Here is a 25,068-nt window from a genome sequence, read left to right on the forward strand (position 1 = left end):
CAAAGCACAAGAGGAATTCCTGTGTCCACAAAGATGGCTCAGCAGGAGGCCAGAAGAATTGCTGATGAAAGGGGCGGCTAGGTGGTGTAGTGGAGAAAGCACGGGTCTTGGAGTCAGGAGTACCTGGATTCAAATCCAGTCTCAGACACTTAATAATTACCTAGCTGTGTGGCCTTGGGCAAGCCACTTAATCCTCTTTTGCCTTGCAAAATAAACCTTAAAAAAAAAAAAAAAGAATTGCTGATGAAAAGTCACCGATTTCAAAGGAGGCCACAATTGCCTGATTCAGGTTCATGAAAAGGAATGGACTAAGCATACGTCCATATAGTAGGCTTGCCCAAAGATGCATAAAAGCTATGAGCAAAAGTTCCTTGAATGTCATAATGAATAAAACTTGAGTTCAATAACTTTATGTATATTTTTTCATATTTCTGGCCCCAAAATTAAGGTGCATCTTATACATGGGAACATCTTCTACATGGGGAAATACAGTATTTCCAACAAACTACCATGGCAGCATGCGAATTTTTAGTATTCTTTAGCACAATCATCTGTAATGATGATCTTTTAACTGACAGGACATGAGATATTAACACACACTAAAAATGGAATACCTCTAAAGTGAGATTTTATAAACCTGACATCCAGATTTTATCATTTCAAATGTATAGGACTACTGTAATTTGAGGTACTGCATTCCAGAATTTCTCCATGTAACTTACTCTTGTTTTTTCTCTTTTTACAAATCTATTTCTTTTCCCATCAAAAACATATAACTTTACTAAATTTTATTTCTTGGTTTTCAAAGGAAAATTTATTGGGAAAAAACAACAGCATGACAAATGGACAGGAAGTAATCAAATCATCTAGCAAGTATTTCTCTTATTAGGAACTTTTTTGTTTATTACGTTTAGTATATTCAGAATTTAATATTTTGATCACTTTTATCACTGTCATTCAATTTCATTGCCTTTCCCATTGTCCTGACAACTTTATTTTTCAAAGAAAAATTTAACCTTTAGTTACAAACTATAGCAGTTGCCTTTATGACTATTCTTTAAATGTAGAACTCTGAAAAAACATCCTTTTATACTTATTTTTGCTATTTGTCAGTTGCTATTTTTCTGAAATTTCATAAAAATTCACTTCTTGTCATTTGATGTCCACTTGAATATTCCTCAAGGCTCAAATGCATTCCACAATTTTGAAATCAATTTTTTTTGTTTTAAAACTATGACTCAGTTCTCTGTATATTTTAGAAATGAGTCCTTTGTCAGAATCATTAGTTGCAAAGATTGTTTCCCAATTTACTACATTTCTTTTGATCTTGGTTACATTTGTTTTATCTGTGCAAAAGCTTTTTAATTTAATGTAATCAAAATCATTTAATTGGTTTTTGGTGATGTTCTTCAACTCTTCCTTCGTCATAAACTGCTTCCCTTTCCATAGATCTGACAGGTAGTCTAGTCCTTGATCTTCTAATTTGCTTATAGTATTGTTTTTTATGTCTAAGTCCTGTAACCATTTGGATCTTATCTTGGTAAAGGGTGTGAGGTGTTGGTCTAATCTTAAGTTTCTTCCATACTAACTTCCAATTATCCCAGCAGTTTTTATCAAAGAGAGAGTTTTCATCCCAATAGCCGGACTCTTTGGGTTTATCAAACAGCAGCTTACTATAATTATCTCCTGCTTTTACACCTAGTCTATTCCACTGGTCCACCACTCTTATTTCTTAGCCAATACCAAACAGTTTTGATGACTGATGCTTTATAATATAATGTTAGATCAGGTAGGACTAAGCCACCTTCTTTTGCACTTTTTTCATTAAGCTCCTGACAATTCTTGACTTTTTATTTCCCCATATGAATTTTTTCTAACTCATTAAAGTCATTTTTTTGGAATTTTGATTGGTAAGGTACTAAACAGATAGTTTAGTTCTTGTAGAATTGTCATTTTTATTATATTAGTTCTACCTATCCATGAGCAGTTGATATTTGCCCAGTTATTTAAATCTGATTTAATTTGTGTGAGAAGTGTTTTATAATTGTTTTCAAAAAGATTCTGCAGGGCGGCTAGGTGGCGTAGTGGATAAAGCACCGGCCTCGGAGTCAGGAGTGCCTGGGTTCAAATTCAGTCCTAGACACTTAATAATTACCTAGCTGTTGTGGCCTTGGGCAAGCCACTTAACCCCGTTTGCTTTGCAAAAACCTAAAAAAACAAACAAAAAAAAAAAAGATTCTGAGTCTGTCTTGGCAAATAGGCTCCAAGGTATTTTATATTGTCTGAGGTTACTCTGAATGGGATTTCTCTTTCTAGCTCTTCCTGTTGTATCTTGCTAGACATGTATAGAAAAGTTGAGGATTTCTGAGAGTTCATTTTATAACCTGCAACTTTGCTAAAATTGCTAATTGTTTCCAGTAGTTTTTTGGATGATTTCTTGGGGTTCTCTAGGTAGACCATCATGTCATCTGCAAAGACTGAGAGTTTTGTCTCTTCCTTCCCAATTCTAATTCCTTCAATTTCTTTTTCTTCTCTAATTGCTGAAGTTAACATTTCTAATACAATATTGAATAGTAGTGGTGATAATGGGCACCCTTGTTTCACCCCTGATCTTATTGGGAATGCCTCTAGCTTCTCCCCATTGAATATAATGCTTGTTGATGGCTTCAGATAGATACTGTTAATTATTCTAAGGAACAGTCTATTTATTCCTACACTCTCTAGTGCTTTTAGTAGGAATGGATGCTGTATTTTGTCCAAAGCTTTTTCAGCATCTATTTATATGATCACATAATTTCTGATAGGTTTGTTGTTGATATAATTGAGTATAATAACAGTTTTCCTAATATTGAACCAACCCTGCATTCCTGGAATAAATCCTACTTGATCATAATGTATTATCCTAGTGATAACTTGTAAACATTTTGCTAATATTTTATTTAAGATTTTTGCATCTATATTCATCAGGGAGATAAGTCTATAATTTTCTCTTCCTGGTTTAGGTAACGGCACCATATTGGTTTCATAGAAAGAGTTAGGCAGAGTTCCATCTTTCTCTATTTTTTTCAAAGAGTTTATATAGAATTGGAACCAATTTTTCCTTAAATGTTTGGTAGAATTCGCTTGTGAATCTATCAGGCCCTCAAGATTTTTTTCTTAGGGAGTTCAATGATGGCTTGTTGAATTTCTTTTTCTGAGATAGAGTTGTTTAGGTATTTAATCTCCTCTTCATTTAAACTGGGCAACTTATATTTTTGTATATGTTCATCCATTCATTTCACTTAGATTATCAAATTTATTGGCATAGAGTTGGGCAAAATAATTTCAAATTATTACTTTAATTTCCTCCTCATTGGTGGTGAGTTCATGTTTTTTAATTTATGATACTAGCAATTTAGTTTTCTTCTTTCTTTTTTTTAATCAAATTGACCAGAGATTTATCAAATTTATTGTTTTTTTCATAATACCGACTTTTGGTTTTATTTATTAATTCAATAGATTTTTTGTTTTTGATTTTATTAATTTCTCCTTTAATTTTTAGAATTTCTAATTTGGTATTTAATTGGGGATTTTTGATTTGTTCTTTCTCTAATTTTTTTTTTTAGTTGAATGTTTAGTTCATTGATTTCCTCTTTCTCCAATTTATTCATGTAAGCATTTAAAGCTATAATATATCCCCTGAGAGATGCTTTCAATGAATCCCATAGGTTTTGGTATGTTGTTTCATTATTATCATTATCTATAATTTGTTTTTTGGTTCACTCATTTTTTAAAATGAGGTTATTCAGTTTCCGATTTGTTCTGGGTCTATATCTCCTTGGCCCAATATACAATTTTGAAATCATAGAACCAAAGAATTAGAAGGAATCTCTGATGTCTTCCGATAACAAATTGGCTAAAGTAGATTTTAATTATCTTAAGTTTATTTGACAATTTTTCGTTAAGATGCCTAATTGTGGTGTAGAGATTACCCTGTATTCCTGAAGGCTAATGTCAAAAGAACAGAAGCCGTCTCAGTTTCGCAAAGCTGGAAAGACTTCTAGTGCAGTTCCATTAATAGTCTATGTGCCTTGATGATAAACTCATTGAACATGGTGACCCATAAAACAGATAAAAAGTCAGAATAATTCATTGTACTTTATAGATCTCTTCTGTTTCCCAGTGGTGGTGCAGAGTGGCAGATGAAGACAGCAGGAAGCTTATTAAGAAGGAGATAGATGTTAAGATTTTAGTTTAACTCTTTATCATTTTAATGTGAAATCTTTGTCTTCTAAGGTCATACTCACTGGAGGAGCTTTGCCACATTCATAATGATTTCTTGATATAAATGAAACCAGATGACATAAAGACATAATAGTTAAACGAAAGCATGGGTTACAAGTTCTCCTTGGAGAAAAGATTAAATGATTTTATAGTATCAAAGGGTTGAGAGTTAGTCAAGACTTTTTTTCTTAGGATCATAGATCTATAGCTAGAAGGAATCTCAAAGACCATGTAGTTTGTGCCACAAGTACGATCTTAGTGAGAACCATGGCTTAACAATTTTCAGTGGATGTAGAATGAATTTTGTTAGGGTTATAATATATAATTGAATGAACATTGTAGTAATTCATCAATACATATATTCTAGACACAGGCATTAAACATGAATGATAAGCTGGATTCTGAATTGAGGAGTAGAAGAGAGGGCTGAATTACATTTGGAAAATTGCATATATCCCTTTCAATAAAGACTAATCTTTCAATATCTATATTCTTCTTTTGAAAATACATGCCAGGTCACCATGGAATGTTCAACCATTGGATGAATGAATGGATGAATGGATGGATGGATGGATGGATGGATGGATGGATGGATGGATGAATGGTAGGCATAAGCAGATTGAAGCATGTCACCAGTGATTATATTTTTATGCTAGAAGAAGCATAAAAGATATCAAATGTGTGTATGATCAGAAAATAAAGTAGGTGATAATTTAGCAAGAAAAGGAAAACTAGATGGATAGATTATATGCTTATAACTGCAAAGTATTGAAATAATTAGAATAAATTTTATAACTTATTACCCCCCCCCCCGAGGAACAATTTATGGAACAAATGGTTTGCAAAGGATGACAAGATATGGATGGATGGGTTGTACTCTTTATCTATGGCTGTAATTTGCAATGGATGAAATTAGTAAGTGTGAATTGCATCCCTGGTATTCATTATAAAAAAACTAGAATGTCATTTGGTTTTATTTACCATCTATTTTTCATCCTTGTATACAGATGATATACTACCAAGGAGATTAGAATTTTTTAATTTTTTTATTTATTTAAGACAATGGGATTAAGTGTCTTGCCCAAGGTTACATAGCTAGGCAATTATTAAATGGTCACATTTGAACTCAGGTCCTCCTTACTCCAGGGCCTTAAACACTGTGCCACCTCTGCCCCAGGATTTTTTTCAAAAAAGCATTTTTCAAACATTATTTATTTCAGACTTCTAGGATCATAAGGTTTATTTCTGTGAACTAGTTTGGAGGAGAAGTATTATACAAAGGGTATGGGACTCTAGGTGTTCTTGTTGTTCCTTAGTCATTTCACTCATGTTTAACTCTTTGTGATACCATTTGGGATTGTCTTAGCAGAGATACTAGAGTGGCTTGCCATTTCCTTCTGCACTTTATATGACAGATGAGGAAACTAAGTCAAATTAGGGTTTAGTGACTTGCTAAAGGAACACAGCTAGGAAGTGTGTATGAAACCATATTTGAATTTAGATCCTGGCCCTGTGCTTTATCTATGGTGCCACTTGGCTGCCCTAAAACATACTATTAATTTGTGAGTTATTATGATGAAGTCAGTTTCTACTTGATGAGTAATATGTGTGGCATTTTGATATTTCTTTCATTTTTTTCAGGGCATAAGGGTATGGTTTATTGTTCTGAAGGAGTAATTTGCTGAATAGTCTACAGGATTAAAGATGTCACTTCCTTGATGAATTGAAGGTGACTCTAATTGCTTCAGCTGTCTACAGAAGCCCTGGGAACATCAACAAGATAGAGGGGGGACTTTCACAGAAACCAGATGTGGCTCAGTTATTCTATCAGATCTGTCCTGGGCTGGTTTGGTAGATCTGGATAACAGAAGTACAGAAGGACCAGACACTAGAAATGCAAAACCTGAGCTTCAAGTACTTTAAAATTTATAAATCTAGGATTTCATTGCAAATATTGCCTCACCAATCCTCCCTTTGCCTTAGGACATGACTCTAATGGTTTGATGAAATATATCTACTACTTCCAGCACCTCTACCACCACCCTCACCATTACTTCTAGTACTAATAATAATGATATTTATGATGATGAAGACTACCTTTTATTTTATTTTTAAATTTATTTTTCTATTTATATGTAATGATAATTTTTTAATTTTTTAAAATTTTTATTCATTATAGGCAATGGGGTTAAGTCACTTGCCCAAGGTCACACAGCTTGGCAAATATTAAGTTTCTGGGACTGGATTTGATCTCAGATCCTACTGACTCCAGGGCAGTTTCTCTATCCACTGTGTCACCTAGCTGACCAATGTAGAGATAATTTTTGACATTCATTTTTGTAAAGTTTTCTCCCTCCCACCCTTTCCTCTCTCCACTCTGGGATAGCAAGTAACTTAATATAGATTAAAAATATATAGTCATATCATATATATTTCCATTTGGTCATGCTTTGAAAGAAGAATCAGAAGAAAAAGGGAAGGAATGTGATAAGGGAAAAGCAAAAATTTGAAAGATGAAGATAGTATGCTTTGATCTGTATTCATATTCATAGTTCTTTCTCTGGAGATTGATAGTATTTTCCACAGCAGAATAATCTTTGATCACTATATTGCTGATAAGAGCTAAATCCATTGTATTTGATCATCATAAAATGTTGCTGCTAATGTGTATAATGTTCTCCTGGTTCTGCTTACTTAACTTAATATCATTACATGTAAATTCAGGTTTTTCTGAAACCTGCCTGCTCATTGTTTTTTTTATAGAGCAATGGTATTCCATTATACTCATGTTGCAACTTATTCAGCCATTCCCTTTGTCACAACAGAAAACAGCTGGTTTGAATATTCTTGTATGGGTCTTTTATTTCCTTTTTTGATGAAATTTTGGGATACAGACCCAGGAGTGGTATTCTAGATCAAAGAATATGCCCAATTTTATAGCTCTTGGGGCAGAGTTCCAAATTGCTCTCCAGCATGGCTGGATCAGGTCACAATTTCACAAACAGTGTATTAGTGTCCCAGTTTTCCCTATATCTCCAACATTTATCCTTTCCCTTTTCTGTCATATTAGACAATATGATAGGTGTGAGATGGTACCTCAGAGTTGTTTTAATTCGCACTTTACTAATTAATAGTTCTTGTTGTTCAATCATTTTTCAGGTGTGTACAATTTTTCATGACCCCATATGAGGTATTCTTGGCTAAGATACTAGGGTAGTTCACTATTTCTTTCTCTAGTTCATTTTACAGGCAAACTAAGGTAAACAAGATTAAGTGACTTGTCCAGGATCATACAACTAATAAGAGTCTGAAGCTAGATTTGGGCTCAAGAAGATGAGTCTTCCTGACTCCAAGCCCAGCACCCTATCCGCTGTGCCACCTACTTTCTCATTACCTATCAAGTACAGTTTAATCTCCACCTGACATTCAAAACCCTCTCCAGCAGGACACAACCCCCTGCCCCAGCCTACTCCCTTCCATGCCCTCTATACTCTACCTAAACTGGACGATGACATCCTTCAATTACAAACTACAGTCTAATACTTCCATGCATTTGCTGAAACTATTCCATGTAACTGGAAAGCCTTGTCTCTTTCCCTTTATTAGATTAATTTCTGACCATCCTTTAAATTCCAATTCAGGTGTTTTCTTTTCCAAAAAGCCATCCCTGATTGCTAGGCTAGTGGGAGATCCTCGCTCAGAACTCAATAGCCCATTTTCTTGGGTTTTAGAGACCTGTGTTGTTACTCTTTTGGGGGGGGGTGATTTTTCAAGGCAATGGGGTTAAGTGGCTTGCCCAAGGCCACACGGCTAGGTAATTATTAAGTGTCTGAGGTCGGATTTGAACCCAGGTACTCCTGACTCCAAGGCCCGTGCTCTATTCAATGCGCCACCTAGCCGTACCCCCTGTGTTGTTACTCTTATAGTGAGTGACTAGTCTCCAAGTTCCAAGATGATCAGTTCCAGGCTTCAATTTACTTTCCCCTTTAAATGGGCTCAGGGTAAGGTGCCAGGAATATCTAGTATCTGGGTGTCCCCAGAGTCATTGCTCCTCCTTTCTCACTTTCTTCAATCTCTAACACTGCATTTTCTGACTCCACATTCAATTTCTTGCAGTCCCCACCAGACTACAATTCCCCTGGGGCCAGGATTCTGATTTATTTCATTTTTTAAAAATCTCCCCACCCCACCCCAGTACCTTGGCAGTTTTATACAGACAATAGATATTAAATAGTAGTTTGTTTTACTTATTGTTAAGGTCCCTTTTAATTTCCTTCTTTCTGAGACTAGCAAATGCTAGTTATTATTCTGCATTTTCATTTATTTAATTTTGAAACAATACCTATCCTTAAAGTTACCATTCAAAATAATTCAAGCCTCCTTCTACTCTTCCTTTCTGAGTTCCTTCTCCCTTGTTTGTCTATCCAACTTTCTCTCCCTTTTCCCCACTTTCTCTTCTTTTTCTCTCCCCACCCTCCCTTCCTTCTTTCACATTCCTCTTTCCCGCATTCTCTCCACCTTCTCTCTCTCCCCTTTTTTCTCCTTTCTCTCTTCCCCTCCCTCTCTCTCCCTGTCTCTCTGTCTCTCGAACCTCCAGAACTTACTGAATTCCCTCATACTAGGCAGTCACCCACTCAAAAATAGTTTTCTTCCTCCACCCACTGACTCATGAACTCCAAAACATTCAGCAACAATTTCTCATCTCCTTTCAAAAGCTAGCCCCCAAGCCCCAAAATGACCAGTTCTAATCTTGATCTTACTTCCCGCTCAGGGAAAGATGCCAGGAACATCTGGCATCAGTGTACCCCCACAGCCTCAGGCTCCCAGTTGCTCCTCCTTTCCCATTTTCAATCTCTGACACTGAGTTTTCTGACTCTAAGTCCAATTTCTTTTTTTTTTTTTTATCATTCTTCCTTTTCTTTGAGAGTGGGCATCATGGTGCTTCTGGTCCAGCATAGTAATTTCTATGAACTGCCTTCATTTGTTTAGGGTAGTTTTTATTTTATATTTTTATAAAGCCTTAAAATTGTATGTTTTGTCTTAACAAGCCCCAGGGGGCACATACATGAAAACACAATTATGTGAAGTTCTAAAAACAAATCACCAGCATAAAATAGCTATATTGTATTCTCAAAGCTTACCTCTCACTTCCTCCAAAACACCCCCTCACATATAGTAACATATGCAAGTACTGCCCATTCACATGAGGGCAATTAATAATTTCTTCTGCCTGACCACTGCTAAGGCCCCTTCCCAATGAAAGTGTCTACAATCATAAGTTTCAAACATGGGTTAAATCATTCACCTGTATTGTCTGTCTTTTTTGTTGAAATATTAAATACACCTAAGGCCTTGGTATATTTAGAATCCTTCATATTTTAAGTGAATCCTAGTTATGGAACCAAACCCTACAACCCTCTCCTAACTCTGCTTCACCAAACTTCAAGAACATTTCAAAATATCTGAGTTTGGTTTGAGGTTAAGGGTCCTGAGTAGGGTGGGCCCAGAGATCCAGGGAAGTTCTCAGGGAGTCTGCTCCAGTCTAGTCTAGAAAATTCTCTAGGTCATTTTGCTGGAAATTCTTAGGTCCTCATGGATCTGCTTTCCCAATTCTATGATTTGAAGATAAAAGAGCTCAATCCTGAACCAGAGACATAAACCAATCTTGACCGCCATTGCTCATCTCTGAAAGTGGAGGATCAGCCCTAATCAGCTTGATGTTGACGTGCTCCAGAAAACTCCACACTTCCTCTAGACCATAGGATTAGAGCTCTATCAGTCATATTGCCTACACTGTCTAGGTAGTGTCTACCATCTAGGACACCCAGGTGGGTACTACCTAGGGAACTTAGGCAGTAAGTAGATAGAGAACTAAACTGGAATTCAGGAAAACTCTAAGCCTCAAATTCTTCATCTTTGAAATGGGGATACCAGCACCTACCTCATGGCATTGTTAGATAGATCAAATGAGATAATATATCTAAAGTGTTTTAAAAACATTAGTTATAATTATTATTAACAAAAAAGCATTTATTGAGCATTGATTATGTACCAAGTAATATGCTAATGTAACAGTAATTACTCTGGACCCAATTACCTAAAAATCAGATGTTACATTTCACTTCTTTCCAGAGTTCCTTGGAATTGGGGGGGGGTATCTCATTTCTGCAATTTTCTCCCAATTTGGGTCAAGGGGGAGTTCAAGCACCCTTGTTCCATTTGACCACTTAATAGTCAAATTATATTTTAAATGAATATTTAAGCAGAAAGAACAAACATATAAATGTTTTTCTTGACCATCTGGGGGATAATAACCCCCTCCCTACATTTCTTGGAGGGGAGGAAGAATAGATTCATAGTTTAATTCAGTACTTAATTAACATTAGTCCCACCGAATTCCAAGTTCAAAATTCCCCTAGACTTGCATCCCAGAATCCTGACTTCTCAGGGCTTCCCTACTAGACTAGTCGCATTATCTGGTTTAGAGAACTGGGATCTAAGGTTCCCATGATGTTAGCTCCCTGCTATGGAGGAATAAGATCTTTACTCTTGGACATCCTTGGAAAGAAAGTAACTATGTCTCCATTACCTTTTTTAGACACAGAAAGATCTGGCTATGCTACCAATGGAAAGAGGCTGTTCCAAAATACATTGTAGGTCAAAAGGAAATGTATTTTCTCAGAAGGAAGTCCCTAGCATCTCCTTCATTGTAGGTGGTCAGGGTCAAAGCCTTGTTACACTAAGCACCTGAGATAGAAATAAAAAAGCAAAATCACTATCTTGAAGGAATTTATTGTCTAACAGTGAGAGGCAAAACACTGAAAATTGGGGACCAAGGAGGAGAGTTGAAAAGTTCCATTAATAGTGCATAGAACCACAGGTGAGTTTACTGACCTACTCAATTCTTCTAAAATCATAAGTTTCAAAGGGATCAAAGAGATGCTTTTTGTCCACTATGGCCCTAATAAGAATTGTGAAAAAAATCATTCACAAAAGCAGATTTCTAATCTTTCCTTTGAAAATTCTTTTCAAATTGCATGAATTTTTTTGCTGCTTGTCTAAGCATCTTTAAGATTCTTTCACACTGATAGAGGGATTGAGTCTAGAATAGAGGTCTAGAATAACATGCAACTGGAAGATAGTACGTGTCTGTGAACTTGAGTGGGGAAAAGAAGCTTGTTTTCACTAACTTTTGGTTTCCTTTGAAATTCTATGTATATTATTTCAAAATTTATGAATAATATTACAAGAATGGGTCTGTTGTCTTCACTGGACTGTCAAAGACATGACACTAATCTAGAACCACAAATTCTAAAAGGATACAAGGATACACTCTCCTACCTCTAATATAACTAGTAAACCATCCCAAGAAGGTATTTGTCTAATCTTTTCTTTAAATATTCTTTGAGTAAATGGCATAAATTTATTTTTAATACAGCCCAATTAACATTATTCCTTCCAAGTTAAAGTATGATTTGGCCATTTTGTCCAATGTATAGATGCTGGAGAAGTCACCACTATCATCCTTAGTGAGAAAATTAAATATTACTTAACAGGGATCTCAAATTTAACCACAGGACTAATTGGAATGTTAACCAGAATTATAAAAGAAGTTCCAGAATCTCTTCAAAGAATTTTGTTAGAGTTTGGACTTCTACTTTGTTTGGTTTGCTTCCAACTTTTATTAGAGAAAGGAAAAAATAAATAAGACCCTTACATCAAAGACTCATTTCCTTTGAAATGAGATCATTCAATGAAACTATACAATTTTACTCACGCAAATTTACAATGAGAAAATTGATATCCTAAGCGTTTAGGTAACTTGCCTGAGGTCTCACAGTTGCTTGTAGGGGCAAGATTAGAATTCAGGAGGCCCCATTCCTGAGCTAACTTAATGCTTGTTAGTTTACCTGGTAGAAATGAAGAGATTTTTTAAAATGAAATATTTCAGCATGACTCAAAGCATCTATTTTTACTTTTGTATGAATAGGTCTGACACCCACTGATAGGAATGTTCATGGTTATATTAGGAGCTATGCACAGAAGTAAAAAAAAAAAGACCACACCCCTCAGTCTATTGAATTCAGAGAGTTATTTCTGCAAAGTGATAGACTGACATCTTCCATCAAGATTACAATTGACTGTTTAATAAGAATGTTTCCTCTATCTAGATCCTTCAATCTAAAGACTGCAAATACTTGACAAAAAAAAAAGTTGCTTTTAAAAATATCACTGAGGTATCTAATAGTTTTAAAATGGAAAGAGTACTGTATTCTAGACAGCATGGATTTGAACATCTGCTGAGTCAATTACTATCTAAATGATTTGAGAACTATTAGTTTAACCTCTTTGAAGCATATTAGTTAACTTCTTTGAGCCTGTTTCCTAGTAAGTAAAATGGTGATATTAATACTATACTATTAAAGGTTATTATAAGAAAAGCATTGTAAACCATTTAAATGTGATAACAATATGAGCTATATTATTTCATAAACAGAATTTTAAAAACTCAGTAGTTTCAAAGTTGTTTGGGGTTAAATTTTAAATTTATAAGGGGTGTTTTTGGGGTGGGGTGAATGTGTTTGGCTATGTGGGGGGGGTTGTTTTTCGCAACACAGCAGCATTTCCTAGTATAAGACATATGTTTGATTTTTCAATTATACTTGCATGTGTATCTCATTTAGCATAAAATAGTTGATGAACATAATTTTATGTTAATTTCTTTAGAACCAAGTGTTTTATTTTTTTTTTTTAGTTTTTGCAAGGCAAATGGGGTTAAGTGGCTTGCCCAAGGCCACACAGCTAGGTAATTGTTAAATGTCTGAGGCCAGATTTGAACTCAGGTACTCCTGACTCCAGGGCCAGCGCTCTATCCAATGCACTGCCTAGCTACCCTAGAACCAAATATTTTTAGAGCATCTTTGCCCTCAATAAGATTTTCTTATCTTCTAGGTTTATTTCCACCTAAGAATGACACCCATTGATTCCAATGACAGAAAAGCATTCAGTAATAGAAATGTGGACCCAGAAAATCCCATATAGTCTATTCTAGTGCATCCCTCTTATTTTATAAATAGTGGTGGTAATCATCTTCTGGAATTTTCTTTTGTATTGTTAAAGGGGTTGGGGGAAGGTCTGGTTCTGTAATTTCATTGGTTTAGGAAACTCCTCATGAGACAACTCCCTCCACCTAAACAAAGTAGTGACTACTCTGCAATTTAGTTTTAGAGACTTGCTGGGGTCACTGAGAAGTTTAAGTAACTTCCTAAGGATGATACAACCAATATGTTGTCAGAGGGAAAATTTGAACCCAGGTCTTCAGAGCCTGAGAACAACTTTTTATCTATTACCTAAGATGCACTGCCTCCATCGCTACAGTAATTTCATTACTTGACAACTTAATTTTGATGTTATTATTTGTCAGAATTAAATCTAGTTCTAATACAATCTGAGATTTTCAGAGTAAATTGCTAATTTTATCCCCTTATGAATTCTTTTTGGGTTTTTTTTTGCTCTAGAAACAATGGCAAGATAATTTCAAATGTTTTTATTCCATTGTCTTCCATATTTTCACTCCACAACCCTGTCTCCTTCCATGTCATCCAGCGTCTACTCTGACAAAGAGAGGGTGATTAACCAGACTTCTTCCTAAGACAACATGACTGTTATCTCATAAGTGAAAATGGAGGAAGGTGGAAAGGTGGGGTTTCTGGGGGAGGTGAGGCTAAAGAGATCTCTTGTTTCTCAGGAAAATAAGAGAAGAAAATGACAGAGAAAATTTGGAAGTGATAATTTTATATAAAAAAATAAATGCTAAATATTGTCTTTACATGGAACTGGAAAAAATATGATTTTAAAGGGAAAAAAGGAGAAAGAATGTGATGATACCTATACCAGCTTAGAGCAGAAAGCCTGGGTAGTCCTATATCCTTCTTTCTCATTTAGTACAAATAGATTATGAACCCTTTTGTTTGTTTCAGCTATTTGTGCCACCTCTCTGACTGTGGCTAAATCACATATGTTTGGCTTTCAGTTTTTTCACTTGAAATATGAGAGTAGTTTTAAATCAAAGGTTAAAGATACTTAACCATTTTGACTCTTTTTCAGAATAATATTTGTTGCCTGCATTCACAATTGAAGGAAATGCTAAATTTCTGTTAGGAGATGAATGAAAATAAGGGCAACTTAGGTGGTAGATCGGCCCTGGAGTAAAGAGGACCTGAGTTCAAATCAGATGTCTGACACTTGACCCTTACTAGTTGTGTGAACCTAACCCCTATTGCCTAGCAAAAAACGGGAGGGGGAACAAAATAAAGGTGTAATTTTTTTTCCTTATCCAAATTGCAAACTATCTGAAACTTATCCACAGTCTCCCTCTTCCCTGGAGTTCCACCCACTAGGTTAAGAAATGACCTTGAAGATCTTTTCTAACTCTCACAACTTTTGATTCTTTGGTTAGACATTGCTTTCTTCCATTCACATCAAATTAGTGGCATACAAATTCCAAAATCTAAAGTCTCCATTCACATTAATTAATTGTTTTCCTGGTGGGAACATTTCCTCAAACAGCACAAATTATGCCCCATGGATTTCATGGGTTCCTTATGGTACCAAATATATGATATTGTAACTAATGTTTTGGTGATATGCCTCTGAAAACTAAAATAACAGCAGAATATTGTCCATCCCATCCTGGAAGTCTTTCCTTAGCATAACCTGCTAAGAACTAAAGAACCAATGGCCATTTTCTCCAGAAGGAGGGTATGGAATAGCCACAATGAATGTGGTCATCTTAATAGTTCTTCTGGATTCTATCTAAAGTGACTTCAATTTTTTGTCTGAATTTTTGATTGATAGTTATAACTCTCTGCTTGCCTATTAAAAATTTTTTTTCCTAATCACAATCATGCCAGGAATACCTTGATCATTAACTGGTCCTTTAGATGTTTATTTTCTTCAATTATTTGCAAAAATGTACTTGAGGATCACAATCTGTGAGAAGTTATGATATATCACTGGATCTAATTCTTTCTTCATAGACTAAGAAAGTGCCATCTGTGAGAACTCCAGGGTGAAAGGGGGCATGAAGCAGAGAAGATCCTTTCTCAAAACACCTCACCCCAAGAGGATGCTCCAGATTCATCATCTCTCATAAAGGTATATAAAGATTCCTGACTTTGATCAAGTGCTATTAAATCTCTCAATGGAAATATACTGGTCTGTATGAGTAGAGGGGACACTCAAACTAATGAAAACATGAATAGTTGTAGTATTGAAGTAAATATAGTTGTAACATTTGTCTTGGTCTTTAAAATCATGATTTCATTTTATAAATATTCCTTTTACCTCTATCTTTTGTGTGATTTTTCTTTAATATGGGCATGACCAGCAACCATCAACTCTTTTCTTGATCTAGGTTGGGGCTTATCCACTCAACCCAACTATATTCACTCTTGGCAGATTGAGATGGTTCCCCAAGAGGCAACCCTGATGCTCCAGCTCATTCGTAGGCTTCTAGGTATAACTGAGAGCTATAGATTTACTAATCAGCGATTTGATTCCTAAGCTTCCACTAGTGTGCTTCTTATCTAAACGAATCAGCCAAGATGATTATCATTATTTATTAATCAAATAATCATTAAGTGCTGAGTATGTACCAGGACACATGCATACATACTCATACACATACATGTTCATAAAAGACAATCAAGAAATTCAAAGTCTAATGAGTACAATGTGCAAACAACTATATATAAAAAATTATAAACAAGAAAAATTGGAGATAATAACAGAGAGAAGGCACAAGAATTAAGGAGGATCAGGAAAAGCATCATGTAGAAAGCCAGGGAAGGATCCAGGACATAAACTTGAGGAGGGAAAGAGTTCACTATCTCCTAACACTTCTCTATCTATAAATAATCACTTCCTAAAAACATCTACTTATTGATCTATAGGTCTTTCACTGATTCTTCTAATTTTTATAGATACCGCCAGGAATGTACTGTGAAAGTCCACCAATGATCTTTCATTCTCACTACATGACCTGCCTGCTTCCTCTTCAAGTCATACATGTCTTTGATATCTTACAAACTATCTCTTAATGCACAAATCATCATCGAGTCATATGCTGGAATCTCCTTACACCAATCATAAAGTCATATAGAGTTTACCTGTCTATATTTCTTGATTATCACATGCACCCCTAATATTTTCATTGTACTCAGAGATGTCCACTAGAAATCTCAAATAGCATTTCTGTGCTTTTGTGAATGCAGTTGAATTCAGCAATCATATTATTATTTATATGCCAGACATTGAATTAGGTGCTGAGACTATGGGTTGCCAATTCTGATTTTATATACACTATTATAATAATTAGTGTTTGGAATGACAGTGCTGATGTAAACTGCTTCCTAACTCCTCAAGGAAAGGTAAAGTTATATCTACTATGAATTTTTGTTTGGCATTTTCTATAGCCATCTCCTTTTACAAAATCACATGTTTTATTAAAAACTTAATACTAGGGGTGGCAAGGTGGCGTAGTGGATAAAGCACCAACCAGCCTTGGAGACAGAAATACCTGGGTTCAAATCCGGTTTTAGACACTTAATAATTACCTAGCTGTGTGGCCTTGGGCAAGCCATTTAACCCTATTTGCCTTGCAAAAACCTAAAAACCCCCCAAAACTTAACACTTAACATTAATACAAACAATGGACCTTGCTCAGTTACCATTTTCATTCAAATTAATTGATCTTAATGAATATTTTAACTGTCCAAAATAATTTAATATTGAACTTTTAGATTCTAATTTTTTAAATGAGTAATTCATTTATGTCACTTATAGTAACTAGAGTGAGATAGAGGAACCTAATAAATACAGAAAGACTAGGAGTTAGGTAATCAAACCCTGCCTTTGACATCTGTTGGCTGTGTGGCCATGGGAAGCTGTATAATCTGTCTGTACTTTGGCTCCTGAGACTCCAAGTGGCAAGTGAGCTTACCAGTCTCTGTCTATGGAAAGAGTTCCAAATCACAGATCTGAATGGATATATGGATATAGTGACATATCTTTCTAGCTCTATGTGTTCATGTGTCATCCATATATATGCATATAAAGAGACAAAAAAGAGAGTAGCTGTGGTTCAGATCTGTGAATTCATTAGTACTTCCCAGTATGGGATTCCTTTTATTAATTTAGAGTGCTACCTGTCTTGTGGATCATATAGTCATAAAAAGAGCTAACTGGTCAACCTCTTTCTTCGGCACACAACACTTGTTTGTTTGTTTATTTATAATTTGAAAAGGGACTAAATTTGTAATTTCTTTTATGTAGGGAAAATTTGCTTTCCCTTTACAGACTGACCAACTACACTGCAACAGCTCTGCAACTTTGGGCACTGAAAGTTTAAGTAATTTGCCTGAATGTGTCAGACATTCAATTTTAACTCCTGTTCCTGATTTTTGAGGCCTCCTACACTGTTGCCTCACAAGTCTCTTCTTTCCCTGTCTCCTTCTATGTCTGTCTTTGTCTCTGACACTTTCTAGCTAAATTTATGTATAGATACATTTATGTATATAGAAGAATTTGCAATAATTAATTTATGGGTGCTTTATGGATATTAGCTATTCCTCTAACTACTTAGTTGAATAATCTGGGAAGTATTTCCCCAAGTGATGTTGAAAAAATGCAAGCTATAGTCCTACAAGGTAATAATCTCACCAGTTATGTACATGATACTGTTTAATTAATCTGAAAGGCCAATTTCTAGAATGTTCCAACTTTGTCGGCCTTTCTGGATCAAAGGGAGCAGTGATCTCATGAAAAGAATGTTGTGGATAAGCTGATCAGTTACTACTTATCAGGTTTGCCCCAACAGTGAGGCCAGCCAGACATGTTCACATTACTTGAACATGATGTGCAAGCCTAGTTATACTTAGCCAGGAGTGATAAAGATAAAGCAATGACTTCATTTTCTGTGGGGAACCAGTCTCTGTTCTCTGGAAATAACCAGACATTTAAAAACCACATGTAAGAAAAATGTCATCCTCAGGAATGTTCTGTCCATGTACAGTAGTATTTATAGTACTTTGCAACTCTTAGATAAGGACTCTTTAATCACACATACAGCCAATTTGTTTGGTGTGGGGGGGAACATTTTATTGTTATTTTTCTCAGAGGGGGGAAGAGATCTTTTAAAAGTTAATCCCCTGGCATTATTTCTTATCATTTCAGTTCCGACTAATGATTAATGTTAAATGGTTTTGGTTTTTTCCTGGAAATAATTCCCAAACTTCAGGTTAATGTTTCCTTAAAGTTCTTACAGAGACCTGCATGTATACAGTTGTGTTTGTCTCCAGAGAACTTTGAACAGATAGAGTAACTGCCTGGACAAGTTTCAAAACCAATAGTTAACCAAAAATGGACTTTAGTGATCCTTCAGGAAAAAGCTCATTACTGAGATAATAACCCAGCCACAACACTCATTCTGTTCTGTCCCTAGGATAACCATCAGAAATAAGATTGTGAAAAGAGAAACATAAATCCTAGCATTGAACCTTCTAGTGCTTGGATCTATATCATGTGTCCAATGCTCTAATCCATCCCTATCAAACTCATTGTTCATCTTTCTTTGCTCTGGCCCCAAATCTTTAACTTCTAAGACAGGATGAGAATCTTAATGAATTTGAATTGACCCAATCAAATGTAGCATACAAAGTACTGTGTTGTCCTGGGAAAATTTTATTTCGGTTACAGTTATGGACAGTATACATGTATCTATATTTGTTGAATCACTGGGTGACATTGGGCATATCCCATGAGGTTTTGAGATGATAGCTACATTTAGGCAATCTTTTTCTTAGATTGGTGCTTATTAAAATACTTAGGTAACACTTGAAGGTCTACAAAGTGCTTTCCTCCTAGTTCTGTGAAGTAGGTGATGCAGATATTAGTAACCCTATATTACAAGAGAGGAACCCATAATTCAGAGAAAATAAGTGACTTACCCAGGATCCTATGGTTAGGATGTGCCAAAGTCCAAATCTATGGTCTCCAAGTCCAACATTCTTTCTACTGCTCTGCTATAGAAGAATTTCTCTCCTATAAGAAACAATTTGCAATTCTCAATGAACTTCCAGGAAAACCTGTTGCACAATAGGGTGGATACCATACCAAATGAAGGTCACTTTGGTGTGATACTATAAACCCTATTATTAATGAAGTGAGTGAATTATTCATTTTCAATAGCTTGGGCCTATATTCTCATTACAATAAAGTGACAGACAATCAATTCTGTTGTATAAAGCTTCTGAAGATACTTAGTAGTTAAATATCTTATGATATGAATGACACCAGAAAGTTTTGTTCCTCCCCTCCCAAAGAGATCTTTCCACTCAAGTGGCATAAATTTCACCAATTTAGATGCATTCCTTTGAGACCAATCCTTCTTTTAAAATATGCTACCCATGGAGTGAAGAGCAACTCACCGAGTTACTGCCATCTTAGTATGAATTAACTTTTCCTCTCAGGCAGGTAGCATAATCAGTTTTCTAAAATTAGTTAATGAAGAGAAAGAAGAGAATTGTATTTAAAAAAGGAGAGGTAGACAAGCTGCAGAAAGAGTTCATAAATTTAGAACTAGAAAGGTCCTCTATTTTATAATTATTTTTATTATTATTTTATAGATGCAGAAGACAATGAAAAAAACTCCACACTTTGCTATAGGGATATCCTTTTGGAACTCTTTATAAAATGCTAATAATACTAATTTTAATCATAAATGACAATGGCAGCAACCCACCATTTATACATTACCTTACTTTCCTTACAACTTTGCAAAATGGATAGTTCAAAATATTATTATTCATTTTACAGATGATGAAACTAAGGTTCAGAGCAGTAAATTCTTTCTGACTTTAAAATATTGAAAAGAGCACTGGACCATGATTTAGAAACAAACTTCAGTCTTGCCTCTGCTATTGCCTACATGACCTTAGGCAAGTTATTTTACTACTGAATGCTTCAGGATCCTTACCTGAAAAATCAGGACCTGGGTAAGGAACTTCCTAAGGGATCTCTTTGCTTTAAGATTCTAATATAGTGATGATTTAAATGCTACCATAGTGGCTTGAAAGATTGCCTAGTTCTGCTAACTCACTTCCATGACTACCAGAGAATGATTCAGATAAGAAAAGTATTTTGGTTCTTTGCAGGGGAGAGAAATAGAATAGTTTTATATACATTTCCTCCCATGTAGATCCCTCTTTCAAAAAAACAGAATGTCAAATTCTCATGAATAAATTAAGAGACCCCAGAGGTCTTCCATTTTAAATTATACTCAAACAAGAATCTCTTCTTCAACATCCACAGCAAATGACTATCCAGTCTCAGCTGAACATCTCTGGTGATGGTAGAGAAGACACAAATCTCCTCTTCATCACTACCAGGTAGTGCATTCCATGTTGTGACAGCTCATACTGTTAGGAAATTATCCTTACAATTAAGCCAAACCCCACCTCTTTTCCACCTCTAGCCACTATTCCTAATTCAGTCCTCTGTCACCAGTCAGAACAGATGGACAGGCCAGTTCTTTAAAACTCAAAGATAGCTTATTACGTCCTCTCTAAATCATCTCTTCTCCGGGCTAAAAACCTAGAGGTTTTTTTTAGCTTATCTAATTTGTCAATATCATGCCTAAAATGTAATAGTCAGAAACAGAACAAAATGTTCCCAGTATAGTCTGATTGGGTAGAGCGAATTAGGCTCCTATTTAGAATATTATACTTCTACTCATATAGCCTAAGCTTGTATTAAATCTGAAAAGTATTATAACAATATGGATTAGGGACAAAGACTAAACTTGTGATTTCATTAGAATTGAGAATTCCATCATGAAGAAAATCTCTCTCTCCTTTCCTCCCCTCTCTTCCCCCCACCCTCTCTCCTCTCTCCTCTCTTCTCTCCCCCCAAATATGGAAGCAATTGAGGTAAAGTGACTTGGCCAGGGACACACACCTAGTATATGTTTGAGGCCAAATTTGAGTCCAAATCCTCTGGTGCTCTTTTCACTGTACCACCTAGCTGCCCCCAACTCCTTTTAATTATGCCATGCTACTCCTCTAGAGAGCTATGAACTGATATAATTATTAATAGTATCTTATCTTATAGGGCACTTGAAGGGATTAAGAACTCCATGAGCTCACTTTTCAAAAAAAAGGGTCTTTTTTTAATACCACTGCCTTTTGCCAGAACTCAAGGATCATTGTGTCAGGGACATTTCAAAAGAAACTAACTATATTCATGATTAAAAAAAAAACAAAAGCAGTAGCAAAAATCATGGGAAATAAAGGAGTTCTTTAAATTAGCAAAAGTAGGAAAGCTGAGTCATGTGGGATATTAGAAAAGATTTAAACCTGAAGGACTAACGAACTAAATCTCAGCTGAGCAGAATAAATTAGTTTAAGAAGCCCAAAAGGAGAAAGTAGATGGCCTTAGAGTCTCTTCTATTATAAACCAAAGAACCACAGAATTTCTCAGGAGTTATGGCAGACAAAGGAGAAAGAATTAAAAATCTAAAAAAAATATCATGAAACATATCCAGTTCCTGTCAGGCAACACTTTAAGATGGTATTGACCCCTTGAAGCTTATTTCCCTCAGTGTATGGAGTTGATAAAAAAAATGGGAGGCAAATGGTGAGAAAGGTAAATAATAGCCACTTCCTTCAACAAAGAAAGGTAGAGTCTGAGGATTTTTTTTCCTCTTCATCATTGACTTCTTGACTACTTTCCCTTGGCTGGGGGGGGGGGGCAATTCCCTTTACTCCAATCTGAATAGGTTACACAACAGGGATCAAAAAGAACCCCATTTTAACACTGCAAAGATATGTTATTTTCCTCAATGTTTAGCATGTTTGCTCAGCTGCTTCCCAGAGGTGACAGTTTTATATGTGCTCAAGTTCTCCCATTTAGATGGTAGAATGGTAGAGAAGCAGAAATGATGCAAGTAGTTAAGAGGTAAATCTATGTTGTCACCCTGTAGAAGATCTGAGTGTGAGGTCTGCTTAAGATTATGTAGTGGGAACCCTTTCTTGAGGTGTCTTCATAACTCTTAGTGCTAAGTCTGAGCTAAGCTTTGAGAGACACCAAGTTTCCAACCATGCCTGGGGAGAAGCAGGAAAAAAAAGCATTTCTTTCCATATTTCCCTTCCTCTGAGTTGCTCCTTTGTTCTGAAGAAACTGAGGGTGAAATAAACTGGAAAATGACACTATATGATCAAGAGAATCAAAATCATTTTTTTAAATCAATAGGAGATTGATCCAAGAATAATCCAAAAGTAGAGTCCATGAAGGCTTAATCAGATGATATACAATTATTATTCCTAAACCTCATTTTTTTCCTCATCTCATTTTTCTCATAAAATGAGGGGTCTGAACTAAATGTGCTTTAGGGACTCAGCTCTAGATCTTGGGGATTATATTTCTATAGTTTGACCTACTTAATTATTTTGAATGCTGAATTGTGATTTCTGGAGAAAGTATGGTGGAAACAACTGTATTAGAAGATTATAAATAAGAGAAAAATGAATATGATCCAACTCATCCCACCCCCTTCCTCTCAGTCCTTGGTGAAACAGAGAAAGAGTCCTGGGTAAGGAGTCAGAAGGCCAGAGTTCTAAGCAAGGCTCTGTCACTAACCAGCTGCATGACTTGAGATGTCATTATTTTTGTTGTTCAGCCATTTTCAGTCATGTCCTACTCTTTGTGATCCCATTTGGGTTTCTCTTAAAGAGCTACTGGAGCAGTTTGCTATTTCTGCTCCAGTTCATTTTATCAGTGAGGAAACTGAGGCAAACAAGGTGAAGTAATTTGCCCAGGTTCGCATAGTTAGTACATGTCAGAGATGGGATTTGACCCAGGAAGATGAGTCTTCCTGATTCCAGGGTCAGCACCCTATCCACCACCAAGCTTTTGAACTTCTCTCCTTTTGCTCTACCTCTCTATTCCTTAAACATTATAGGATGTAGAGACCACAGGAACTATTATAGCACTTAGCACAAAGAAAGCATTTAATAAATGTTCATGGACTATTGACTGACATACTACTAGTTCACCTAGTTCAACACACTCATTTTAGAGGTGAGGAATCTCGGGTCCAGTGATAAATAACTCCCTTTCCATTTACAGAACAATGATCCTAGGATAACTAATCCAAGTCCCATCCATGGGTAGTAGAAAGTAACAGGGATAGAGTTCAAACCCAAGACCTCTTTCAATTCATAATCCTGTGAAGTCACATGGGTTGAAAGCATAAAGCCAGAATTCAAACCCAGGGTGCTTCCCAATACCCAAACTGACTTAATTTTTCTCATTTGTAAAATAAATAAGTTGCACGGCTTACTAGACTATCTCAAACAATGGTTCCTTCTATCTAGGGATATGCCAGTAAATATTTCATAACTGGTTCTCAAAAAACAACAGTACACAGAACACACTTTTAAGCTTTTAATCTGCATTATATCAATTTTCTCCATCACTTTTTTAATTCTAGATAGAATAATAAATCAAGCCTTGTTTGTTGTTGTTGTTGGGGGTTTTTGCAAATGGTTAACACTATGCTCACAATGAAAATGTTCACACTAAAAATTTAACAATTAACTCCTTGGAACTTTTCCAGTACATCTCTACTTTTATCTCTAAAGATCCTGTGATTCACAAAGTAGAGTTTTGAAATCAAAACTTTTAATTTTAAATATCAGTTCTTTACTTCCAATGCATTTAAATTAGCAGGGTAACTCTGGCATTCTCAAAGGCATGAAAAATGTTAGAGGGAACAGATGCAGATTCTACATACTAGAAAAACCTGAAGTGATAACTATAAAAATGATAATAATGCTCTGAATGGTAACTGTACAGGAGCTCAGAGGAAATTTCTAGTAGGTCTTTTCCATTATTCATATTATTACTATGAAGTTTAAAAATTTCAAAAGATATAGTTTCCAGGGAATTAGTCATGTTGTTAATAATGCTAGCATATTGCTAATAAAAATGAGTCAGTAACACTCTCAAGCAACAAAGACCCCACATAGAACCCATTCAATGCATATATGCCTCAAGTGTTTCTGAGGATGGCAATTAAGTGATTGATTAACAAGTTATAAGAGAAAATGAATATTATAATGAGAGGTGGACCCATTCTAATAAGGGGCTAGGGGATGTAACTTTGATCATATAATTTGCTTCCAAATCACCCATCCAACAAAAGGAAGAATCCACATTTTTCTCAGACCTAAACACAATGAGCAGGAATCTACCAATTCACCTAAACTTCTCTACCTTCTTTTATTAGATCCTAGCTTCCTGCCTAGATAAGTATTTCCCAAAATGGTTGATTTCTAAATAAGGAAGAAAAATCTTGGTCATAACTCAATAATTATTGAATACAAGAGAAATAATCCCTCTCATGACCACTTTCCATTTAAAAAATAGCAAGCTTTGACTTTCAAAGAACACAAAGAGATTTAGGGATATATATGTGGATGTGTCTGTGTACATATTTGCATATATATGTATATGTTTTTATAATTTTTAAAGTAATGCTACTGAATTTCAAAAAGAAATCAAAAATATTTTTATATTATATAGCTAATGATTAAATGAGCTGAAATGTTGAGAACAGAGTTTAGGTCAAGCCCCAATTTTCCTGACTTTTATTGGATGTTCTCTTTGCTAAATCAGCTCTTGTTTTTAGAATTGAATTGGCTGGAGAAAAGAGACAAGGGGTCTGAGGAAAAAATCTGGGGACAA

The 25,068-nt window shown here is 35.5% G+C and overlaps 1 long non-coding RNA gene across 16 annotated transcripts in view; it reads right to left on the reverse strand.

The window, feature by feature from the left end:
* Positions 1–25,068, reverse strand: part of LOC141517619 (uncharacterized) — a 170,338-nt gene that overhangs the window by 120,930 nt on the left and 24,340 nt on the right. For 13 of the 16 annotated variants that reach the window (XR_012476920.1, XR_012476921.1, XR_012476924.1 and 10 more), the window contains 2 exons: positions 19,752–19,814; positions 19,272–19,365 (listed from right to left, as the gene is read on the reverse strand). This is a non-coding gene — a long non-coding RNA (uncharacterized LOC141517619). Of the gene's footprint in view, positions 1–10,852; positions 19,366–19,751; positions 19,815–25,068 lie in introns of all 16 variants that reach the window. The other 3 variants (XR_012476917.1, XR_012476914.1, XR_012476926.1) reach the window with 3 other exon arrangements.

This window comes from Macrotis lagotis, chromosome 3 (genome assembly GCF_037893015.1).
Source record: "Macrotis lagotis isolate mMagLag1 chromosome 3, bilby.v1.9.chrom.fasta, whole genome shotgun sequence".
Taxonomy (NCBI): Eukaryota; Metazoa; Chordata; class Mammalia; order Peramelemorphia; family Peramelidae; genus Macrotis; species Macrotis lagotis.